General features: G+C 32.9%; 1 protein-coding gene across 16 annotated transcripts in view; it reads right to left on the reverse strand.

The window, feature by feature from the left end:
* LOC124957711 (chaoptin-like) overlaps nucleotides 1–25,424 on the reverse strand; it is a 67,954-nt gene that overhangs the window by 11,850 nt on the left and 30,680 nt on the right. Inside the window, exon 2 of one of the 16 annotated variants that reach the window (XM_047514908.1) lies at nucleotides 11,712–11,957. The exons of 14 other annotated variants lie outside the window; for them this stretch is intronic. The gene's annotated coding sequence lies outside the window, so the exon portion shown is untranslated. Of the gene's footprint in view, nucleotides 1–10,210; nucleotides 11,517–11,711; nucleotides 11,958–25,424 lie in introns of those variants that run through there. One more of the 16 variants, XM_047514910.1, reaches the window with a different exon arrangement.

Raw genomic sequence — 25,424 nt, forward strand, 5'->3', positions numbered from 1 at the left:
GTTTATATGTATATATGCAACTTTTTTTTATATATAATATTATGCATAGATAAAAATAAAATACGTAATAATATAGATGATGCTACAAAAATAGGAATTATTTAATAGTATTTTTGTCTACATCTCTTTCAATATATTTAATGGATTTTAATTGGGTTATGATATGAAATAAAATATATCATTAATGTTAAAAAAGTGCTTAATCAATAAAATATGTATTTATAATTTTATAAACGTTTTTTCAAAAGACAGTGAACTGAGAAGATTTCTACGGAACTGAAATATAAATTGAAAATTAAAGAATAAGTATTTAAAATTTTGTAGTTTAAATAAAAACTTTCTTTCACTAAAAAAAATTTTCTATACTTGCAATCACAAGTTTGTCCCTTTCATAGGAAAATAATTAGAAAATCTATACGATCAACATGAAAATAATTTTTATATCTGTTATGTTAAAAGTAAATTAATTATTATTACTTATTAATTACTTATTATTAATTAATTATTATAACTTAACAAAATAGCTACGAAATTGGGAATCGGCATAAATTTTTTTTATATTTGGCTAGATTCGATATTTGATCGATAATTTGATCGAATACCGAATAATTTTACAAATTATTAAAAAATAAAACAAGTTCATAAGAAAAATATCATTGAAATGTCAAATTTATCGTAAAATAAAAAAAATATATGCTCATCCTACATCAATTTCTGTTAAAACAGAATGCTTTTGTTTCGTTAAAAGAGAATTCATAAAAATGTTTGGCAGAGGATTATTACGACCAAACGTCAAATATCTCGAACCACTCTATCGAATATAAACTTCAATAAACCTTTGTTAAAGAGAACTGACAATTCATTAGTGTGATGGAAAGAGTGGAAATCCACGTCGCCTATTTTGTGTGATAGCGTAAGATAATTCATTTCAGAACTACGTATAAATGTATATAGCGAAAGTTATTTCTGAAGTTGGAAATATATATGTATGAAACTAAAAGAAATGGATTGCTTTCAATAAATTAAGAAAACTAATTTTATTACGTTACAATTTGCTAAAAGTTGATTTTGCATATTTAATTAATACCTGTATTTTGTAAATTTTAATATAGAAATAAAAAAAAAAATAAATGAATATTAAATAAATATTGTGTTTTCAAAATATATATTTTTTATTCCTTTATCAGGTATATTTATAGCAGACTTTTTTAATAAATGTACAATATCGTGATGTAAATAACGGACTCAAACAGAAGATCAAAATAAGACTATTGAGTATACCGTTTATGTGATATAATATAAATGGATAATTCAGCTGAAGCTTCAGTATTCAGCCGAATTTAAAATAAAGGATATGATATTCAGTTGAATCGCAAAATCAGTGACTCGGGATATTCCTAAATATCATTTTAGATAAATTTGACATAAAAAATTAAATACTAGTATCAGTCATAATAAATTAATTTTTAATTTAAAATCTGAAAACAAAAAAAAAAAATAAATAGATTGAAGCCTTCGAAAAATAATCAACATTTATTCTCTGCTTAGTTTTTTCTTTAACGCCATTTTCTAATGGTTTTGACAGAAAAAACTAATTATAAATTGAATAACAGTAATATAGAATAATAACTGTCAAGAATCAATGCGAAATGCTCTTTAAATACAAAAATACATTTGTTTTAATATACATTTATCAATTTCTTAATTAAAATCTCGTTTAAATTATATAGAGATTGAAATAGTTGAGGAAAACTTGAAAGATAAAATTATAAAGTTATCAAAAACAATAAAGTTTTAAGATAACACTTACCAGTTAAAAATTAATTGACTTAAAACATGCTCAACAGATCATATATATTTTATCGAAATAAAATGAACAAAAATGGCGACAATTCGGCGAACTTATGACGCGCACTAACTGCACTTTAAAGTCATTCATTTGGTTCAAGTGGCTATTTCGTTGAGAGCGTACATGGCATTATAATGCAAATGTTTCTAATATCAGAGAATTGAGAATTAAAACTTGGTACAAAGTTTAATGATGTTATTTATCAATAACATAAAATTTAATAAAATAAATGAAATTGTTGTTGATATTAGTGACTAATGTAAATTAGTTCATTTTTAAAACGTATTCATGATCATTTATATATAATTCATACGTAAAATTGTATATAATTCTAAAACTGTTTCATAATAATCTGTTCTAATTTAAACTTTGGATTTCTGACACAACAAAGTACTGAGAATTTTTTATAAGATAATTTTTGAAAATAAATACGTTATTTCTTGTCCATTTTTCATTATTTGCTTATATTTTCCTTTATTTTTTATTTACTTATTTTCCTTTGTATTGAAAATATAATTCAATTAAAGTATAAAAAGTAAGAAGCAAACAATTCTTATTTTTGTAGAATCATCCATGTATAATATATATATATTTACACACTGTATATTTTAGTACATGTAATATTATGTATTCATACACATAGGAAAAGAGAGAAATATGCAGATACGAATATAGTCATAAAAGAAAAATACATCCATCTTCTTATAGAGCAATAAGAAATTTTCTCCGTGTTCTTTGTTCTGTTTGACTTGAAGCTTCTTCATCATAAACGGTTTTTGAACGGCGTCAGAGTAATGAGATTTTCTAGTCAGTCGAGAATCAGGTAGAATTCAGGTAGATTTAGGTAGTCGAGATTCCCATTAATAATCTAAGCCTATATTCGAAATAATTGAAACGTGTCAAACTCGAGAAATAATCGAGAAATGATTATAAAGACGTGTCGTTATTCGATAAAACGCTGATTCGTAAGTTCACAATTTGCGTATTTACACTATTAAATCGGAACGATTTCTACATTTTAAAAGGATATAAATGACAGGCAAGTGATTAGTTAGAAACGATATCAGAAAATTATTTATTTGTGTCTTGATTAATACTGAAGCATACATATATACATATATATATATATATATATATATATATATATATATCTTATATATCTGATATATATATTGAAATCTTCACAAAACAAAGGGAAATTGCAAAAAATGCTCTCGTCTTATATCATTTTTTTTTCTTTTCTCATATGTGCCATTTTATATAATACTCATTGCATGATATATGGGTATATCTTAAAAGCTGGGTATTCGCTATACACCTATTCTTTATTTCTATCTTTATCCGTCTCTCTTCCTCCCTCATGAATCCTGACTGCGCCATGAAAGATTACTCACCCTCCTTATCCACTACGTATCTTCTTAACGTCTTTGAGCTATCGCTTATGTGAACTGTCAAGGTCCTTTCTTTTATTCCCGACGAAACTTTGTACTCCGTGAAATATCGTAAGAATGGATCATCGGGGACAAATGATTCTTTCTCAGGATAACGAAGTACATCATTTATATATATATATATATATAACTCAATAATTTCGTTTGGATTAATATCTTAAGTCCCTAATAGCAAGCAACATATATTTACACGACTGTATATCAATGTTGCCTATCGTAGGAGCTTTTAAAAAATTTCATACTAAAAGATTGAGTTCGCAAGTAATATTATCAAAAGAGTATGAAATGATGCATTTATTTATTTAGGCACCATATTTTAATGAAAACATTAATTATATTAATTCGAACAATCTGGAAGGTTCACGAAAATGATTACTTGTGAAGAATCGTTTAAGCTTTTCATCAAGAACACGCTCGAATCGTCGCTCTTGATAGTAAGACGAATCAACTTCGAGGAGATTTCTCTTTCTCTCTATTTCTGTTTCCTTCTTTCCATCTGGAATCCCCTGTTGCCGCAAAATCCAGTCGCTCGCGGGTTATTGGCTTTTTTCTCTCTCTCTCCCTCTCTTTTTGTCTCCGCATCGCCTTTTAAACGGTTTACCTTGTTCCTCATGGCAAAGAGAAAGAAGAAACTTCCAATTTCCGCAAAGCCTATCCCCTTTCTCAAACGTTTTCGCCTCCGGAGATCGTGAACGGAAGTGGCTCGAGAGAGGCTCCTCAGACCGAAGCTTCGAGTGAATCCATAGTGTCCCAGTTTGGATTACCGTCGACCCTACTTTTTCATCTTTTTGTCTTTACTATGGAGGCTTAAAAGAGATGGTATAGAGGGTAAGAGGCCAGAGAGGAATCTGGCGAGAAAGAAAGTGTGATAGATAGTGATAGATGAAAAGACCGAAGAATACAATAATAGGGAAAGAGAAAAAGAAAGAAAGGGACAGACAAATAGAGATAGAAATATAATCAAGAATATATTAAGAAAAAGGATAGAAAAAGGGAGAAAATAGAGAGTGAATCTTCGTCAATTTATTTCGAGTTTCTCATCAATCGAAGGAATCGATCTTCCTCAAATGCAATCCAATCAAACTTATTCCCAATTCGTTATCGTCAAATATATAATTTATTCTTGGTGAAGGAAAGTTATCAACGAAATTAACCATTACTCTGATCTCTGAGAAATATATAGAGATTAGATGGATCAAGTCGAGAATAATACGTTCTTCCTGGTGAGTTCCGATGACATACGAATATGAGAAACGGCGAGAGAGAGAAAGGAAGAGAGAGAGAGGGAGAGAGAGAGAGAGACTTGTCTTTTTGAATGTCTACCACTTGAATTAGCCTAGACAGTAATACATTTTGTGAATTCCTTCGAGTATGCGACATTCGTCTGAAATACCTCGATTTAAAGGGCGTTGTGACGAGTGCGAACGTGATTTGAATGTTTCCTTCCTACTCAATCTGAGTTGTGAGATAGAGCGAAGAAGGAAAGAAGAGGGAAGAACGGTAGAAACTTGCAGTTTTCAGTATACACGATTCCTCATGAATGTTTCTTTTACCAAAGCCAAGATTTTGCATCGTATAATCCGAAAATCCATGATAGATATTTCGCGTTGCAACCTGGTTATAAATGTCGATAGAAATTAGTTAATTAGAGAAACACTCACGGATTGAATGTAATATTAGCTATTTTCAATAGGAACAATGTGATACAGTTACGATCGGAATAATTTGTGCGCATTTGTTTCTATTTATTCATTTAATTTGACGATTTTCTCTTGGTCGTAATTTTCTCGTAAAATGGAAAGGAGCGAATGAGAGAAACAGAGAGGTAAAGAAAAAGCTGTAACTTCTCTACGGAAGGCCAATTGTATGGCGAGAAAACAAATGAGAAGTATTTTGGTAGAAAAGCACTAGCGCTCGATCAACGAAAGTACTTTCTTTTTGGGGGCAACGAGGGCAACCTTTTGCGTAGTGAAAAAGAAACGACGTTCCTGTTAAGTTTATGTATATACGTGCAGGTATATGTGTGCAAGGTCCCTATGTACGTGTACTGTTGGAAAACGAGAAGTCTCCGATTCTCAGATTCCAAGAGTATTGGCACATACGTAATCTCCTTTCAGCCTCGTTTTCCGGAAATCGCTGATCTTCCAACCGGTCATTCCTTCTGACATCGCTTTACCTAACTCAAGGACTCCTTCGAGTCCTTACGTGGAATAGTTTCGACCTGCTTCGACGTGATAGCTTCTCGAAAATTTACTGCTCTCGTTGTACGTGCAGTAACTTAGGCTAGGATCGCGAAGGCATGAAGGAAAGAAAGAGAGATGGTACCTTCTCTTGGCTACGGCCGATTTAAAGTTCGAATGGTTTTCGGCTGACCAATCCCGTTTACCGACGTCCATCTTCTTTTGAGATAAGATTATCTACGTAGATCTTTACCTTATGCTTGGCTCACAGTATTTCGTGGAATGGACAAAATATCAAAAATTCCAAGTGTAAGATTTAAAAAATCTTAAATCGTGAAACATTAATAACAATATTAATATTACATATTATTTTTATTGAATATATTAAATTATTGTTAAAATTCAAGCGTAAAGTTTAATCCAAAAATTATTAAACAAGTGCTATAGGCACTTATTCCTTTTATTTGATTTTAATATTGATGTATCCTTTAAAATCAATAAATAATTTTAATGAAATAATAAGAATTTTTTAAATTCGGTATATAAAATTTTTATAAATTTTAAAGTGACTTTTGAAAAAAGTACCACCATATTATGTATATTAGTTTTTGATACACTGAACTTATTGTCAAAATTATTTTCCCAAATTTACTCAAAATGAAGAAAATAATCTAAATCGTTATTCGTTATTGATATGTTCATTATCTTTAGTGGGTTCAATTATGACTACCTGTACAATAGACCGAGTTGAAGATTTTAGTGACATTTCGGTAAAAAATGAACTTTTTCGTATCAATATTGTGGGGGCAAGTCCATTTCATATAAGTAGGGATTCATGGAGAGGTTGACAGAAGGGCCTGGATAGCTTGATGGTTAGAGCACCCGCCTGGAAAATGGCAGATCCGGATTTGAGTCTCGGTCCAGACTTTATTACCCAACGAATCCTACAATGTCTATTAAATTTATATTGTTTCTTAAATATCCAATACAGAATGAAACTTGAATACAGTAACGAACGAAGAAAAATATAAAGACATAAAAACTTATTTAATACTTGAGGAATTACATTATGTAGAATCATCAGACATAAATATAGACACATATTTTGAAGCTATTTTATAATTAATATGACAAATAAATGTAATTTTTTCTGTGATTTGCTAACTATGTAATATGTAATTGATTATAAAACAAAAATAAAAAGCTTTCTATGAATACAAAATTATGCTTTTTATCCTAAACGTTCATATACGCGAAAGACCCTGTGACTGATCGATAAACAGTAATGGAGAATATAAATTAATATTTTCAAAATACCATTCTTATATTTGTGTGAATATTAAATATATACGCCGATATGATAGTTTCATTTATATGAGAGCGATGATCGATTCGATACTTTACATTTCGAAACGATGAGAGCGAGACCAAGCGAGAGATAGAGAGAGAGAGAGAGAAAGAGAAAGGGAAAGAGGGAGAGCATTTTAGTGGACATCAGCAAAGTGAGTACTCTTGTTATACGCATCAACGTTAATAACGACACTCCACTCGTCGGCGTAGATCGGTGAAATATCAATTAGCCTTTTATACGTAAAAATGGATCGAGAATTATTTCGATGAAAGCACACTTTGGCGAGCATAACCGCGAGTGCCCATGTGAAACGAGCTTTAAAGCTCGCATTTCGTTTAGCAATCGAGAAAGTTTGACGGGCTACCGCACGCCCAGTAATTCCACTTCGATCGAAACACAGGTGATTTATAATTGCTCTCTCACCGTTCTCTCGTTGGATTCATTTTGTGGACGTGTTGTTACATAGCCGCCAACATAGGTACATATTTTATGAAGTGAACGAAAAAGCAAACTTCGTTTCTTTCCCCCCGTCGAAACATCCGTTTGACATTTTTCGATAAATTTAAATAAATCCAGATCGAGTTAAATTATCATGTTGCAATAAATTCTTCGAGATTTTATGGAGTATTGTAATGAGGTCGAACTATCTCTCACTTATTTTCTCTCGTTGAAAACGACTTCTACTTGCCAATTTTTCAGAGGAACGCGAGGAAGATGGCCGAATGTACCACGAGTTCCTGAATCGGTCACGACCCGATTCGGAGAGACGATTTCCTGTCCAGGATGTATCTAGATACGTTCGTGATCGGAAAATTTCTGTGACATTGGCAGATTCCCATTCAGTCGACCACATGCTTCGATTTCCTACCGTTGGCTCCTGTCTTACCGTTGAAACTCGTTCTTTCCTTGTCATTCATGGATAACCCGAAATTCAGTGCCCTTTCTGGAGCTTTTCGATAGATCTCCAAATTGAGAATTCCTATCTGTGGAATCCGTGAAATATTTTTATAATTAAAATTACTAAAACGTTGAATATTTGACATTCTTTTATTCAGATTTTAATTTCACTGTTCAATGACATTTCACAATTTATATTTCATAAGTAGACCACATAATGGAGTTAAAAGTTGACTTCATTAATTTAATAGTCCTTTTTCTGGATAGTCGTTTTTTTTTGAATACGAAACGATCAGAAACAAAGGGCCATCTTGGCCTTAGTATCGATTCAAGAGAGCGAAAATTACTCTCGGGATTTGTTATAGAAAGTGCCCCGATACACGCTTGACGATAATAATCATTTATATTGCTGCAAGTTTAATCTTGGAACGACGAAGCGAGCACGATTCTCATACACCGACCTTTCCCCCGAGCTAATTTAAAGGTAAACGCCGAGGTAGCGTAAAATATTTTTACGCTTATATATACGTTGCCATCCAACGTAGATAGCTCTCAGTATGGGTACTCTAATGATATAACTTCGAATGATTTCCATATTTTCTTATCCATGTTAGCGGTATTTTCAATTATCGATTTGAAAATCTTTTATTTCCTCTATTTTTCTTTAAAGCAAAAAAGAAATTATAAAATATTTTTTACTAACAAGAAAACTAAAAATCAGTGTGCGTAGGTAGTTATGAGAAAAGCGCAGTTTTTATTATTCGGACATGGAGTACGTTCCTTTATCCGATTCTAAAACTGAGAATATAACGCTTCTCTCTTCCTGGCGCCATACATTATGCCCTTTTTCCTTCCTGCGTGAAAACCTTCCTACGCTGCATTTTCATTTTCGCTTTTCTCCGTGTTCTTTCTCTGCACAGGTATCTCTTCGTCTCAACGTTCTTCGCGATCATGCATTTCTTTTTTTTTCACGACTTTTTTTCTTTCTTTCTTTGCCAAAACAATTTTTCTAAGGACAAACTCGTCGAATAAAAATTTTTCGGTATTTTCGAATTTATATTATTGAAATTAAACGAGAAAATTTTTTTTTATGACTTTATTCCAAATACTAATATACGGGAACATGAATAATATAATAATAACAACAAAGATAATGTTTAAAGAAATTAACAGTTAGCGGGAAACCGTTTACTTGTTTTCTGGACGAAATCCAGGAGAGACAGAAACGTGTAAGCTGGGTCATCACGAGAATCCTCGGCAAAAGGATCTACTTAGCGGATCGGTTTATGTCTGTGGGATTAGTTGGGTTTATGCCAACCGGCCGAAGAGAGAGAGAGAGAGAGAGAGAGAGAGAGAGAGAGAGAGAGAGAGAGAGCTTGAAAAAGAACAAAAAATTTATATATCTGTGAATTTCAAATTAGTGCACGAGGGTGTGTATTTTGTAAATATGCTTAATAATACACTGAATTAACGTACGACTATAATCAACTATATCTTTTTTTTTTTTTAATGAACTTTTTATTATTGGTTCCTAACATCTATCGAAATCATTATCTATTATTTATTGTAAATAAATATTTTAATTCTACTAATTTTTCTCTCTACCACTTTTAAAATATTTGCGAACTGGGATTTCTTTATAAAATTGATTATAGGCTTTCGAGGTGTTAGTTGTCCACGAAACGGTTCTAATCTCGAATCTAAGGGAAACATTCTCGTCAATTCCCCGAAGCACCATTTGTGTTGTACTTCGCAACCATGTTCGCCTCTCTCTCTATCTCTCTCTCTCTCTCTCTCTCTCTCTCTCTCTCTCTCTCTCATTCTTTCTCTTTCCCTTACCATTTCTTATTAAAGCGAGTCGAGAGTCATGTACATGGGTATCCACAAAGAAAGGGTTCTGACTTCGTGAAGTTATACGGCTCGAAGCTAACAAAGCGTTCATATGAATAAAGAATGCAATTACCGCAAATAATGCTTATAATAATCCGAAAACTGCTACACCGTTTTGAAACAACAAAAATACGGGATGCAGGAAAATTAAAGAGGAAACCGGAGTTTTCGATTTATTATTCATTCTAACGGTTTGTTATTTAAGTTTCAATAAAAAGTTTCACGATGAGGATATGTATTCATACTCAAACGTATACATGTAGATTTAGATACGCATATAAAGTCTGTGTTTTTCAAAGATGATTATGCGCTTGTTCCGTGAAAATAAATAAAGAAAAAGGCAAGAGGAATGAATAGTGGAAAAGAAGAAGAATCGGTAGAATCGTTAGGATGATGCTTTCGAACAAAATCGTTAAATTTTTCCCATTTCAAGGTCGTTAATGTTCATACACTGTATGCTAGCTAGCTTCTCTCAACTTACCCCTTCTAGAGCTCATCTTGCTCGTTTCGCTTAGCGTTCCTATGCTTTGTGGATTTTCATACTTTAATCAGAGAGAAACAGAGGGGTTGGCCCTTTGCGAAAGGTACATACCCTTGATGTAACTCGTAGTTACGTATCCTGCTCAATATCCTCTGTGATACCCCATGGAAAGAGATAGGTAGATAGAAAATTTAATGCCCAGTATATCCTTGGTTAAAGCATCAAAGCACGAGCCATCATGGTATAAACGTCAAAATGCCTCTGCCGTTGCTTCCTAGTAACGAATACGCATACTCCTCTACCTCCACCTCCACCTCCACTACTCCATCTCCACCTCCACTATTCCATCTCCTCCTCCTCTTAGTCTGGCCGGGTGTTGCCTGTTCGCCATACTTCACTTCTATTTCCATCCTTTTTTTTTCGTTCGCTTTGAAGCAATCTCACTAGCTAGAGACCGTCTAATCTTTGCCTGGGATTCAATTTTCACCCGCATCGTCTATGTATCTCTCTCTCTCTCTCTCTCTCTCTCGTTTTCTTTTTCTTTTTTTCTAATCTTCTTTTCATTCTGGAACCTCCCAGTCTCTTTTTTTTTACTTAACGATACTTCCCAGAACCATGAAATTTACCAAATGGCATACACACGTCGTTTGATTTTATCAGCCATGTACTCTTTTTCTCTCTTTATTTCTGTTAACGCATTAGCATCGTTATAATGATAATACTATGTCATTTATTTTTTTATTAAATAGTCTCTTTTATTTTTTCCTTATTCTGCAGCGAACGTTTCTTTTTTTTTTATTATTATTTTAATAGAACAAAAAGATAATTAATACGCAAATTTTGTTTCAATTTTCACATATGAGAGTATGAATTCTGAACTATTCATTAAGTCGAAAACAAATCCACAGAGAACTATTCTCTGTGGATATGTCTAATAAACAAGAAAACTGTCGGTATCGGTACGATGCTTAGTAGAGCACAATGAGAATGCTTTGTCTTGCAGGAACGAACGAGCTTGTACATGTGAATCGATAAAGCTGACGTCCGTTTGCAAGCGATAGGCAGCAATTCCATCGTGAAATCAACTTCAGGATTTGATGTGGCGTTTTGGTATTGCTAGGAAAGTGAATCAGAGAGAGAGACAGACAAACAGACGGACAGGAACGGATATATATATATATATACATGTATGTATAGAAAGAGAGAGAGAGAGAGGGCAAGGCCGATAGTTGGTGCATTCAAAGAGACCGACGTTGGCGACTAATCGCGCTAAATTATTGTTACTGCGGTGCACTGCGGCTTACCACGTACTTCAGTTAGAATGGAGAATTGTATCGCTGCGTTTACGTTGCCTGGCGCACCGTAGAGAGCGAATTCTCATCGTGATATTTCTCTTTGTTGCTTGAGTCGTATTCTCATAGAATGAAAGTTTTCAAACTCTCTTTCACATAGAAATAATTCTTGCCTCGATTAAAAAATATATATATTGTTTCTCTTATTATATTTGTATGTATATATAATAATATATAATAATAATATTTTTCTTTCACGAAAGAATCTTATGTCGTTATACATCATATAATATTTTGAAAATATTTTTAGAATGACTTACTTTTAATCAAAATCCATTCGGAGAATAATCGTTATATGGTCATCGAGTCGAAACGGTGCAGCACGTGCGAATTCCACTCATGCGGGTCCGATCGATAGCATCGATTTCAGTTTCGGGTACGAAATTGAACCAAACTGCTCCGGTAGCGTGAGGCTGCAGTTTCAAAGTTCAGCCACGTGCAACCGATAGCCGAAGTTTCGGATTCGCGAAAACAGCCGCGCATATTCGACAAACCGCCCGAACTTCCTATTATCAGTGCACTGGATAACGCTCTGTTTTGCTTCAGGAGGAAGAGGAAGAATATCCGAACGTTTCTTGTAACGTGATATGTTATGGAAATATAAACTTCTTCCGAGTAATAATATAATGATCAGGGATATACTAAAATGATCGTAACTTAAAAAAGGGTTCTTCGTCTTTCATTACTGTAATTATTATGATTCTTAAATGTTAAAAGTTAATATTAATATATTGAAATCTTAATTTTGAAGATATGTTATAATAATTATAATTAAATTAAATTATGAGTTGCAAGGTATAGGAATATCACTACTAGAATTCGAGCTGTTAAAGAAAGGCAAGGTATCTTAAAATTATTTTTAGAAAAGATCGTAAGACAAAAAAAGTAAGAAAGAAAACTTCGATCGACAAGCTCTCCTTTTATCAACTTTGACGCCTTTCAGAATCACGTTCAAGAAGATCTTTTGGATACCTAATGTCTGTGTGCGTGTGTAGACCTTCGGCAAATATACGACGTCACTTTGTACCTAGCCATGCATCTGCTCACATACCTACTCTTCAAACTTTAGTACAACCTAAGATCCTATCCGCTATAGAAGAGAAAAGGCTCACGAAAGAGAGGGACAGAGAAAGAGAGAAAGAGAGAGAGAAAAAGAGAAAGAGAGAGAAAGCAATCGAGTACAAAAGAATTTTTCCAATTTCTGAATCCACTTGTATATCGAGACGAGTACCTTTCTGAATTTTCCTTAGAGGGAAAAGTAGAGGAGTATGCCCATCCCGAAAAGGAAAATTACATTTTTCGAAAAATCGTCTTCAATTTTCAAATTTTTTAATAGAAAATATTAAAAAAAAATTAAAAAAATAGAGCACTAAAAAGACATAAGAACCGTTTCGATGAATATTAGAAATCTGTTAAACGTTAAAAGTTTCAATTAAATAAGGCAATTGTAGATAATATTCGAGCTCCGTGTATATACAAAGACACAAAATATAGAATATCTTGAGGTGTTTTCATTGCAAGAAAAAGAAATTTGTCGATAGGGCTAAAAAGGGGAAAAAAGTCTCATCGAAAATCTAATATGATGGTAATCAGAAGAAGGGCAGAGTCTCCTTCGGTTCTTCGCTTTAACCGACTTTATTCGTCGAAGATCCGTAGGTTGGCAAGCATTGAAAATTTATTAGAGTTCGGCCTCCCCATCATCCTTGTAGATTAGCCTTGGCTTTTCGATATTTTAATAATCCGCCTATTCGACTTTGCTTTTCAGTTCGTGATTCGCTGGAAATCATAATGCATTGTTCTACATTTTGATCATAGTCTGAATCAGCAATCTTAAAATCGTATATTTTAATTCGTAAATTCCTATCCATTGTCACATTGAAAAATTCAATTTTGTTTTTCACTAAACCCGTCGACCAGATACGTCATCGTTTTTTAAATTTCCACTAAAGAAGCTTTCGATGTCTCTCGATTATTCCGCTCGATTATTGTCTCGCCGACGGGCAAGATGGTAAGATTAAAAGAAGTTTCAAAAGCAGAAAGAAAGATACCATCGTCGAGAATTTCTGTGGTTAATTTAGATTCTTAGCTTTTTCTTGTCGACGTAAATATCGTTGGTTGAAAGAAAGACGGAATCTGCATAATGTGGAGAATACAAGCTTTCTGCGATGTGCCAGCGGCTACATTCTCTCTTTCTCTCTCTCTCTCTCTCTCTCTCATTCTCTCTCACCATTTTTTGTCTATATTTTTTTATTTCTCTCCCTCAGACACTATCTTCTGCTAATGAAATCACGCGTCGCAACGCAAAACTGACGAAGATCTGCGCCGTGAACCCTCATCTTTTTATCGTTCTAATAATCGCGAAAGGGAAGTGAATGATAGGCAAGTTCGATCTTACGAACGATAAGTGGAATAAAGATAAACATTTCATATCCCTTCATTTTCCTTCATTCGCTTTGTTAATTTATCATTACTTACGGTATATATTCATTTCGAAAAGTTTAATAAATAATTTGTAATAAATGGAACTGTAATGATTTATTTTTGTTAAATTTATATCAAATGTTGAATTAGAATATTCAATTATTCCATGTATTTAATAGACATTATCAACAAAGAGAATGTGACATGGATTTTACAATAATCATTATTTTGATAGGTCAATACCCTTTACCTGTATATAATAATCTATCGTGTTTCTATATCCAATGTACATATATATTTTCATTTGAGATATATACATTGGAAATATAATATACACAGCACATACATATATATGGTATATATATATATATATATATATATATATATATATATATATGATAATTTTTATAAAATTAATTTGAATTAAGGGTCTTGGAAATAGCAGACGTAACGAGGACTTTACTCTTTATATTAGATGAGTCACCTATTATTGGAAGCATGAATATCCTGTTTTCATTTATTGATAAAAAAAATTTCTTTAGAAAAACTGATTCGAAGGGGCTGATGTAGTGAGGGTTGAAATTTATTTTGAAGTCTTTTAAAGTTTATCGATACATATCTGCTTATGGTATTTTTTTTTTAAAGAGCGTAGAATTTGTTCAACAAATTCAATAGTTTTTGATTTTATACTGTAATAATATTCGTGATGTTATTAAGTAAAGAATTCAACAAGTTCGTAGTACTTTATCTTATAAGTTATAAAATATATCGAAAAATAAAACAAGGAAGACGATGTAATAAATCAAATTGTTTGTACGGCATTATACAATTTATAATGATGATATTATAATATTTTTTGTAGAAATCTATTAAAGTTACTATACAAATCCAATACACATTAATATTTTTATTACATAAAATCGAGAACAACTGAATATCTTTAACAAACATTACTATACAATAGGTTCGTATTATTTAAACAATTCGGAAGATTTTTATTCATAATAATCATAGTAAGAGAAATTTATGATATTTTGAATTTGTCTTGATTTAATTTATAACTTTTGTGGAAGCAACAAAATGGGTGCGTGGTTGACATGCGCATTAGAGGTGAAACTTATGGAATCGATGTAATGGTATAATCATTTTTTCATAAAAATATTTCAATTTAATGTAACAATATTTATTTACTTATACTATTTTTATATTCTTTTCACATTTTCATACAATATTTTTTATAATATTATTATTCAGACTTATCCATTTTCTTATAATCCAATAAAAAGACTATTGGATATAAATTGAAAATTTGAGATTGTTTATCCGCAAGACACTGCAGCGATTGTAGTTTCAGATTTTGTAGCTGACGCTATTGAATTAGCATTGTAAAGAAAATTAAAAGTCTAAGCATATGTGCGATAGATATTAATGCGTTATCAAAGAAAGAATGTAGTTTTTTTGAGATACACGTGTGAATAACATATACTGAGTGAGTGAGAATGAAAGAGTGTGTTTAAGAAATCGATGTGTAAAGAAGTGAGTCATCATTGAAAAACTATTGCGAGTTTATCAAGAACTTCAATACTTTCGTTTTTCTTTTCTATAATATAATCTAGTTTTCTTTCCTTTAATAAATAAGATCTGTTAATATTAAAACTTTTACTCGTCCACACTTGATTCTTACATTATTCATATACAAGTTGAATTTCAAATGGATTGCTCTTCTTCGATTGCAGCAAAGTTATCAGTACGTTCACAAGTTTGTTAAAATATATCGCACAGGTGACTATGTCCTCATTAATCAGTGTGCTTTTCTGAATATAACTAAGTTGAGCCGCCATTTCCTCTGAAATCTCATAGCTCTTATTCTTCAATTTATATAAGGTTTAAAGTAAATGAACCTAACTGATTTCATTGGCTGTAAGTGTTAAGAGCATCATATATGTCTTGTTATGTCGAGCAAGTCACGATTTTATTCACACAACATCCAGTACCAATTTGAATTAGGTATACATCTAAGGAAAACAAGATTACTTTCTAAGCAATGGTTGATGTATTCGTCAGACTCAATTTGTCTACATTATATTAGAGTCACGTTATATTTATATACATAATTTTCATTGTTACATAAAGCAAATAATATGGAATTACTCCATGACAATCGAATTGGATAAATGGTAACTATTATGAAAAGTGTAACACGTAGTCTTTCTTCGAATACTTTGAATTGAACAAAGTAAACATTGGAGAAAAATAATTATTCTGTGTATTCATCGAATAGTACATTCTTCTTTCTTGTTGCTATTTGAAGATATTTTTCATTAGTTCATAACAGTGTTTCTTGTTGTCTAATAAGATTCTCTCCGACAAAAATATCTTTACTTACTTCATCTTTTTATACTTGTGTCATTTATATTATCAAAAATTGATAGATTACAATATCATAAAAACCATAGAGAGATGTTGTAATCATATCTTATTATTACGTTTAATAACGTAACATAACATAAAATAATTTGAACTATGAATATTTTTCTTTTGATGTGAATACTGATGTAATGATTATTATCAATGTTCCTTGATAATTGATGTGAAATATTATTTACCATAGCAGAAAAAATTTTGTTCATGACACGATCGTCAAATATGCATATATACGTGAAGAAATTAGTCTTTCCAATAATAAATTTAGTTCAGGAAGATGAAATGGTTTTTGTAAATATACAAAACCATTGGATGTTAAAAAAGTGGAGACGTGTCCGTGATTTAAAGATTTAATCCAACATTTACACGCCATCATAGTATCCAAATAAACTCCCGGAAATAATGCACGCAGCAATTGTTGATATTTTTGAGTAATTTTGTTGAGATCATTTTTAAACCACAATTGATCACAAATTCCGCATGGAAAACCAAATGGATTATCTGAAAATTTCTTTTGAAATTCCTGATGAGTGCTACTCATTGGCCTTGAAATTTTTACAAGGTATGTTTGATTCAATTGAGGTTAATAAAATGCTAGTAGACGTGTTGGCTGCATTATTAATATTATCGATCATCGATGGTTGAGCAGTTGTCACTGTAGAAGCTAATATAACTTCATTTTTCAATATTTTTTGGCGCACTCGAAATTTCCTTGACTTATTATGACACTTCTTGGAGCATTTTTGGGAGATTTTTGGATAACTATCTTTCACAGAATGTTCTTACACGTTCTACACTTGTTTTTTTTTCAGAATTGTTAATTCTGTCCATTAATGTTACTTAAAATTAATATAAAATCAAATAAAAAATAATAATGTACAAATAACAATTGTGATGCAAATCGTAAATCTATAAATCGTAACTAAACAAGATATACGGAAAAGAACATTTACATGTAACGCATGTAACTCATTCTGCCAACTATCTCCCTGCCACAGCAGAGACGAACTGAGAAGAAAACGAAAATGTGAAACGTGCTTTCCTCGCTTTACTGAGTCACTAACAAAGAGGGGAGGATTAACCGGGACTAATCTTTGCTCTCTTCTCAAACTCCAACTCACAGATAAGCGCTGTATGAAATGAAATTGTGAAAGCAAGCATACTCATTATACTGAAGAGTAGAGACTTTTATCCGTATTTCACTTTTCGTTTCATTTCATTTCTAATTTGCGCTATCGTACCTTAAGAAATTTAATTTCAAAAATTAAGTTCTATTTATATTTAGGTATATAAACAAATGTTGATAACTCCCATAAATCAGAAATTATGACCTTTCAAAGTAAAAGTTGTAATCCATATTTTTCCCTATATTCTATATTATATATAATCTTTAAAATTTGTAACTCTTTCTTTGAATAAAATTTTTTTTTAAAGAAAAATGTGTGGTTATTATTATAATTAACTGAAATATTAATACTTCTAATGTCAGATGATTTGCCCGATATATACTTGACACATAATTTAGTCAAAGATCAAAGATCGAATAATAGGAACGAGAATAGATAACATTCTCACCGAGTAAAGTGAAAGAGCCTTCGCATCTTGACTTCGTGTCGTCCGTGAAAAGAATGCGATAAGAACGTATTTCTTATAGATAGAGGTTCCACTTTTTGAGACCGTATCGAGCTAGCAAAAGGAAAGCGACCGTCTTGGGGGTTTGCGAGGCCAGTCACGTTTTGCAAGAGATAGAAATGGAAAGAAACACGAAGGATATCGTTCGTGACTGGCCGGAAGTTTTCCTAATGTTAATCAAAGGAGTCATTATATTTACGTAGATATACGGTTGGCTATGACGTTTCTACTTTGCAAGCTTTAAACAGAACGCATAAGAGAAAAAGAGAAAGAGAAAGAAAAAAAATGAGAATAACAAAATGGCAAACAGGAGAAAGATAAAATAGACAATATTTTGTTTTTCAAAGAAAGTGTTTTTCCAGCTTCTTCTATGTGTATATTTTTCGATCGTATCAAAGATCGTTTAATGAAATAGTTGCTTTTACAAGCGATCAGATTCTTTGAAACCGGTATGTCCTTAATTTATATAGCATTGCTTCGAGTAATAGTCATTTTATTAAAGAAAAAAAACGTTCTCTTTCAGATTCGAAAGAAGAGTACACTTTTACGTGTATCTAAGGTATATATCAGAAAAAGAGGATATTGTCCATTGTAATATTAAACGAGAATTATCGACGAAGAATTTGCAAAGTGTACAAAAATATAAAAGAGAAAGAGATTTTTCTTTTTCCTTTTTCTCTTTCTTTTTTTCTCTCAAACATATTTTGGATTAAAAGAGATAAATATTCAAATGCTCTTACATATAAATAGTATATGTCTCTAAACATATTTTTATATCTATTAAAAACGATCGCGAAACGAACAGCATACAGAAAGGAAGTGATATTGTTGCTTCAGTTTTGTTTTTCGTAGGCGAAGTTTCTCTACGTGTTATCAGAAATAATGCGTTTGGCGATCAGAATTAATATCGTCATTTATTTAGACTAGGGGGAACAATTTAAGGGTAGATCCGTATTCGAGACCGCTCGGCCGGCACGTCGTTTCCGTAAGTTGGAAACTGCAACGGTAAGTGGAGCGACTCTATGAAGGGACTTTGCTACTCCGGTCACGCCAATGCCTGGAGTTTCTCATTACGATTCCGATGGCGTCAGCAATTGCAGTAAGTTGTATGGTTTCTCTCTCTCTCTCTCTCTCTCTCTCTCTCTTTCAGATATATCGCGATACTTTATTACTGTTTGGTTGGCACTTGCAGCACTCGCTCTAGTTTGGAAATTTTTTCATAATTTTATCGAAATATCCGCTTATTGGTAGGCTTCTTTCCAACAATATATAACATGATTATTAGATATTAATATATTTTTAAAAAATGATTATTGCAAAATATCATATTTTGTATTTCATATGGTGAAAAAAAAAAGGAAGAAAGAAAAAATAATGTTGGATTAGTTAAAGACATAAAAAAGAATAAAAGCAAGCAACTGCATATAAGAAGGACGCAAAAGATGTCTGGAGGATTTTATCCATGGCGAGCGTGAGTTCGCAATTAGCTCTCGGCTTTCGTTTTGATACGCACGAATGACGCACGACGACGACGACGACGACGACGACGACGACGGATGGAAGGAGAAAAAGAGGATGAAGAGAGGAGGAGGGATTGGGAGAATAGAGCGGGCAATGAAAATGGCCCCGGGACTTGTATTGTTCCTACGGCTGGTAATGATGCCCTCGAGCATGGAGACGTTTCGCCGAGTTTCCTGAGAACGAACGGGCTGCCTAACGCGTAGTCTCCCAACGCGTTGCTGAGCTACGCTCACTGAGCTCTCTGTGACCCGGAGAAAAAAGCGGCACGGCGAATCTTCTTTCTACTCTCTTTTCATTTCTCTTTTTTTTCTATTTTTTCTTTTTTCTTCATTCTTTTGCTTTCATCTTCTCTCTATCTCTCTCTCTCTCTCTCTCTCTCTCTCTCTCTCTCTCTCTCTCTCTCTCTCTCCCTCTCTCTCTTTCTGTTTCTTTCTTTTTCTTTCTTTCTCCTTCTCTTTCTCTCTCTCTCTCTCTTTTTCTTTCTCTATACTACGGTCTGACAATTGCGGCCGATTCATTCGTCGCCTAGAAAAGAAGATATCGCTTATTGCTGGAAAGCAGCGACGCGCAGAAAAGTGCCACAGCTTCCTCGTGCCGGTAACGAGGTATAATATCAACCCCTAACCCAGCCCCCATTTCCTTTTTATCTATCTTTCTTTCTTTTCTTTTCCTCTTTTTCTTTCTACTTCCTGAAAAATCCATGCTACGCTTGATCGCCCAACGAAACTTTACTCTCACTCTCCTTTTTCTCTTTTTCACTTTTGTTTTTCTTTTTTCTTTTTCTTTTCCTTTTATTTCCCCTTCTTCTTCCTCTTCTTCTTCTTCTTATTTTTCTTCTTCTGTTTTGCATGGTATTCTAGTATCTATTACATCGTATCGTTCCTCGTCATTCATATGAGAAACACGTAACATCGTTATAAATCGATGGGAAGGAAAAAGAGTGTGTTTTCTTATATTCTCCAGAGTTACTTCGAAATCGTTTTATCATAGCTCTCGTTAAATCGTTATCATAATAAGCAAAACGGTCAGAATCTATAAATGAAAAAAAAAATATACAAAACCGATTTTCACTCTCGCTACTCGTCACTGAAGTTCTTCTCTTACGATAAAAGTTCGAAATGTAGTAAGTTCTGTGCAAATTACTAGCCTTCACGGTTCGTATTCTTCCGTTGTATGTTAAACGCGAAAGCAAGTTAAACGTTAACTTTTGGAAAGTAAGTGCATCGTTAACGAAGTCAATTTTAAAGTTAGCGCTGGAAAAGTATACCCTTTCATCCTCTTGTCTATCTCTACCGACTCCTTTCTCTCTCTTTCTCTCTTTCTCTCTCTCTCTCTCTCTCTCTCTTTTTCTCTCTATCTGTCTTTCTCGAAGTCTGGTATCCTTCGTCAAGAGTTCCAGTTTTAATAATTTGATGATGAGAGCATCTTTTCACTTTATTAATTAATTTGCGTGTTGTTGATCATGGTCGGTTGTATGATTATCGAGCATTATATTATCATTAACGTATTTTGTCTTATTTATCAAACAGAGAATGAAAGAAAGATAGAGAGAGAAAGAAAAATAAAGAGAGAAAGAGAGAGAGAGAGAGAGAGTGTGCGTATGAGTGAGTGAGTGAAAAAGGAAGGGAGCAAAATAGTTATATCCTGCGAATTATCTTATATGTTGAATGAAGAGAGGAAGAGAGAGAGAGAGAGAGAGAGAGAGAGAGAGAGAGAGTGAGAGAGAGAGAGAGAGAAGGAGTGAGAAAGAAAGAAGTCTGCCCAATGTGTCACAGAACTCGATTGCTCTCGACCTCTTCGCTGATCGGAAGAACGATTTGCCGAGCGATAAATTATTTCGAGTGGACGATCCATCTCCCTTGTAGCAATCTACGAGAGTTCGTTGTCGAAATTGATGTCAAGGGCGATCTTAAGACGACGTTCTTGTCGACAGGATACTCCGAATAATTTTATCAAAACAAGCATGTAAACAATATCTTGTTATAAAATTTCATCCAGCGAAGGTAATCAATAAAATGTGCGTGTGTGTGTATATGTATATATGTATATAAGTAATACATATGTTGAGTCGTATGACGTAAATACGACTCAACATGTTTTTATTAGTTTAAAATTATTTTATTAGTTTAAAATTAAAACAGTTTAAAATTATAGAAGTAAAATAAAAAATACTTCAAAAGTTTATTAATAATAATAATTTGTAATTGGTTACGTTAGATGATTGAACCTGCGTCGGTACATGATAATTAGTAGTTCCATTTTAATTAGGAAGGTTACAACGTAGCAATGTTACAGTGTAGTTAATTAACGTTATTTTCTCGATTTTCCTTTTTCCACTCGATGAGAAATATATTTAACTCATCGATCTTTTTCCACGTCATCGAATGTAGTCCCCATGGAGAGTGAATGTAATCATCGTACACGGTTATCCATCGTCTCTAAGTTTCACTATTACGTAGGAACGAATCGATCGAGCGTGCTTGGTAATACCAGCCTGCGATACATAATTGATTCGGTTGGCACGCAATTAATTAACGAGTCGGCGTTGTAACCCCCTATTATTCCTCGTTAATACGTTTCCCTTCTATTCAGTACGCAATGCGTATAAACATACACGTACGATTGATCGTTGAGATTCCATTTCTCGTGAGAGAACCAGTAAAGGAGATTCTTCGAGGAAAAGATGGGAAATCGGATCGATCTGACAACGACATAACACGTGTTACGAGATCATAAGTATTATACGCCACCTTCTATCGAACATTTATCGTTATTTGGGATTTATCACGTATATAGGTGTATTTGTACGAGAAGCGAAATATCTCGATAGAATATCCGTAGGATTTTGTTTCCTCAATAATATGATGATACTTGGCACGTATTACCGGTAACGGTATATACAATGAACGTATTAAAGAGTATATACGTGACATTATCGATATACTCTCTGGTTAATACAATAAATGATCATTAATCGCTCGAATAAACAAAGCGACGATAATTTCAAAGGATCAAAGAATAATGTGATATACTAAAATATGTTTTGACGTTATTATTATTGTTGTTATTGTTATTGTTATTATTCTCGTTGTAATGCAGATATTAAACACGTTTTAGCTGCATGACATACTTTTTAATATTTCAGCAGTATAAAACATTTGATTTTTTCACATTATAATGTAAGGTATTATAGCGGTAAGCTTAATTTTGTCTAGAATGAAGTTCATTACGTGTAGAACAAGAGGAAGTGGAGGAAGTATAGAGGAAGATTTTCATACATCCGACATATTTCGGAAACATTATTTCTACTCATTTCTCGACGCACTCATGACGAATTTGCCCAGCTGTTAATAAGAACGAGAGAGAGAGAGAGAGAGAGAGAGAGAGAGAGAGAGAAAGAGAGATATTCTCTGCGAGTAGAAGCACGTCGATAATTCGAAGCAAGTTGTCTATTATTTTTTTATCATTTTTCCGAATGAACTTTATTCTTGTTTATGATTCTTGTTTTGTGTTTCGTTCACTATTATTTCTTCTCTTTCGATTTGTTATGACATGTATTTTTTACTCTCACGATCACGATTGAATTTCGATTGTCAACAGTCTGGTGTCACTCTAAAAAGATTTTTTTTATATGTATATATATGTATATTTTTTTTCTGCAGTTCACCGATACGGATTATCACTTCTTCTGATCCTTTATCATTTCGTCTTTCTCGATTTTTCGCATGACATGCATTTCCGATATTTCGAATCGCAAAGCATAGGACGTGGGAGGAAATTGTTAACTCTCAGGAAATATTTGTTCGTTTCCCAAAGTTTACTTTTAAGCGATTATCGATCCGAAACATGACTTACGTTAGGCGATACGTTTTATTCGTTTACATTGCAAATACATGTATTTATCCATCATGCATAAAGCATATAATCACGCAAGAAATATTTTATCGAAGTTTTTAACGTAAATAAATGTAGTTTGCATCCACCGTGTTAAGGTCTGCTCATGACGGTTCTAACTCGAAGAGAGAAGAAAAGAGAGAAGGTCTCGTTTGAATTAAATCTAGGAAGCTCCAAAACGAAAGTAAATTCGTCATTGCTAGTAACCGTAAGAGTAAAGTTTCACAGGAAGAATAAATTGTGTTTAACTTTTTCCTCGATGCTCGGAAATTGTCCATTGTAATTTTGTTTGAATTTATGCGGCAAAAGTTTACTCGCAGAATCAGTTTTATGTATACATCCACACATATACACAGACGCGCGCGAGCACAAACACATGCACACATGCATACATGCAGACGTAGGCACACACACACACACACACACACACACATACACAGTTGATGGGGACTAGGACGAATCTTGTCAATCTCTAAGGAATCTCAATACCAAGTATATCCAAGTACTCGAGAGAAGTAAACTCCGTTTTTTGCAAAGCTTTAAATTGTTAAGCCACGTTTGGAATATTTCAAGAGATTAGAAATGTCAAGAAAACAATTCGGAAAGAAACTATTTACTTTTACTAATAAATTAGAAAAGAAAAAAATAATATTTAATACGAAACACGAAATGGTGTTTCTATAAAGTTTAATAAAAAATAAAAATTGATGAAAGAATCAGTACACACGACATTTCTAATTCAATATAAATCTTCGAATCCAATAATATGCTAAGAATCGATTCTATTAATTTCGCGAACTTGCTGATTGTTTCGTTGAAGCTTGTTTATTCTCTCATAACTATACGATCGTACTCTACGTCACGATCGACATCGTCATCGAGACGGAAACACGTTGCGTTCCTTATTGCGATAGGCGAAACTAGGAGACGAACGTTCTAGGTATATGTACACGGTCGAACAGATTCAGTGATATCGATTTTGGAACATGTTTGGTTAACGTGGTACATTTCTGAGTTTGTTTGATCAAAGACCATCATGTTAATGTGTAATACACCATCTTGTTCTCTCCTTTATACGATATTCTCTAAGTACGTGCTTCTCGAAATCTATGAATTTCATATATTTATAAGAGAAAGGAATACATTTTCACGATTTAGGAGTGTTATACTAAGAACACATATACCTCGAAATCTTCCTACGAATATTAAAATAAACGCGTATATACATCCAGAGATTCCAAGAACACCTGAAGACAAAGGGAAATAACGTGCAAAGAGACGGAGGGTAATCGAGGACATCGGATTAGCCGTCATGCGCTGCCCATGCTATCCCCGTTTGCGACTTCAGCTGCATTCGTTCCTTTTGCGGCATTATACCACGTAACACAGCGGGATGTGCCATTATTCTATGCTTATCTCGACCAGTAAGCCGAGATTACGTTCGGTATATCCGTGTGACTCGCAATCATTTTAATTAATTCTTTCTTTGTACTCGTAATTTCTCTTTTTCTTTTTTTTTTCTTTCTCTCTCTTTCTCTTTTTCTCTCTTTGCTTTTCATGTCGAATTAAATTACACGTTGCAAAACTTTAACTAAATCTTTATATTTATCAATGCAACTATGTGTTTTTTTTTTTCTTTGTTTTTCTTTTTTTTTTCATGTAATCGTGAAATTTGCAAATCATTTACACAGGCAACAGGTTATAAAATTGTGTAACTTATTTTCTATTTTTATCTTATTTTTCTTACCGGTAACAATAATACTGGCAAGTTTACTTATACGTGGATATAGGAACATATATTAATTGAATAAATCAAAGAAAGTTTTTTGTAAGACAAATATCACACAGGCGGGTAGATATAAATTTCCAAATTCAACTGAGAAAAATTTACGATCAATATCGAATACCGTTCGTATCAGAGCCAGTTGGCAATTTGTCACTTTTCGTTCTTTTTTTTTTTTTTTTATTTTATTATTTTTTCATGGTCGCTCTGTCGTCGCGTCACTTTCAAAATCGTCAAATTAATTTCATCGAACTGAATCTCATGAAGTTCAGTGAAAATAAATTAAAAGAGAGAAGAA

This window comes from Vespa velutina, chromosome 2, assembly GCF_912470025.1.
Source record: "Vespa velutina chromosome 2, iVesVel2.1, whole genome shotgun sequence".
Taxonomy (NCBI): Eukaryota; Metazoa; Arthropoda; class Insecta; order Hymenoptera; family Vespidae; genus Vespa; species Vespa velutina.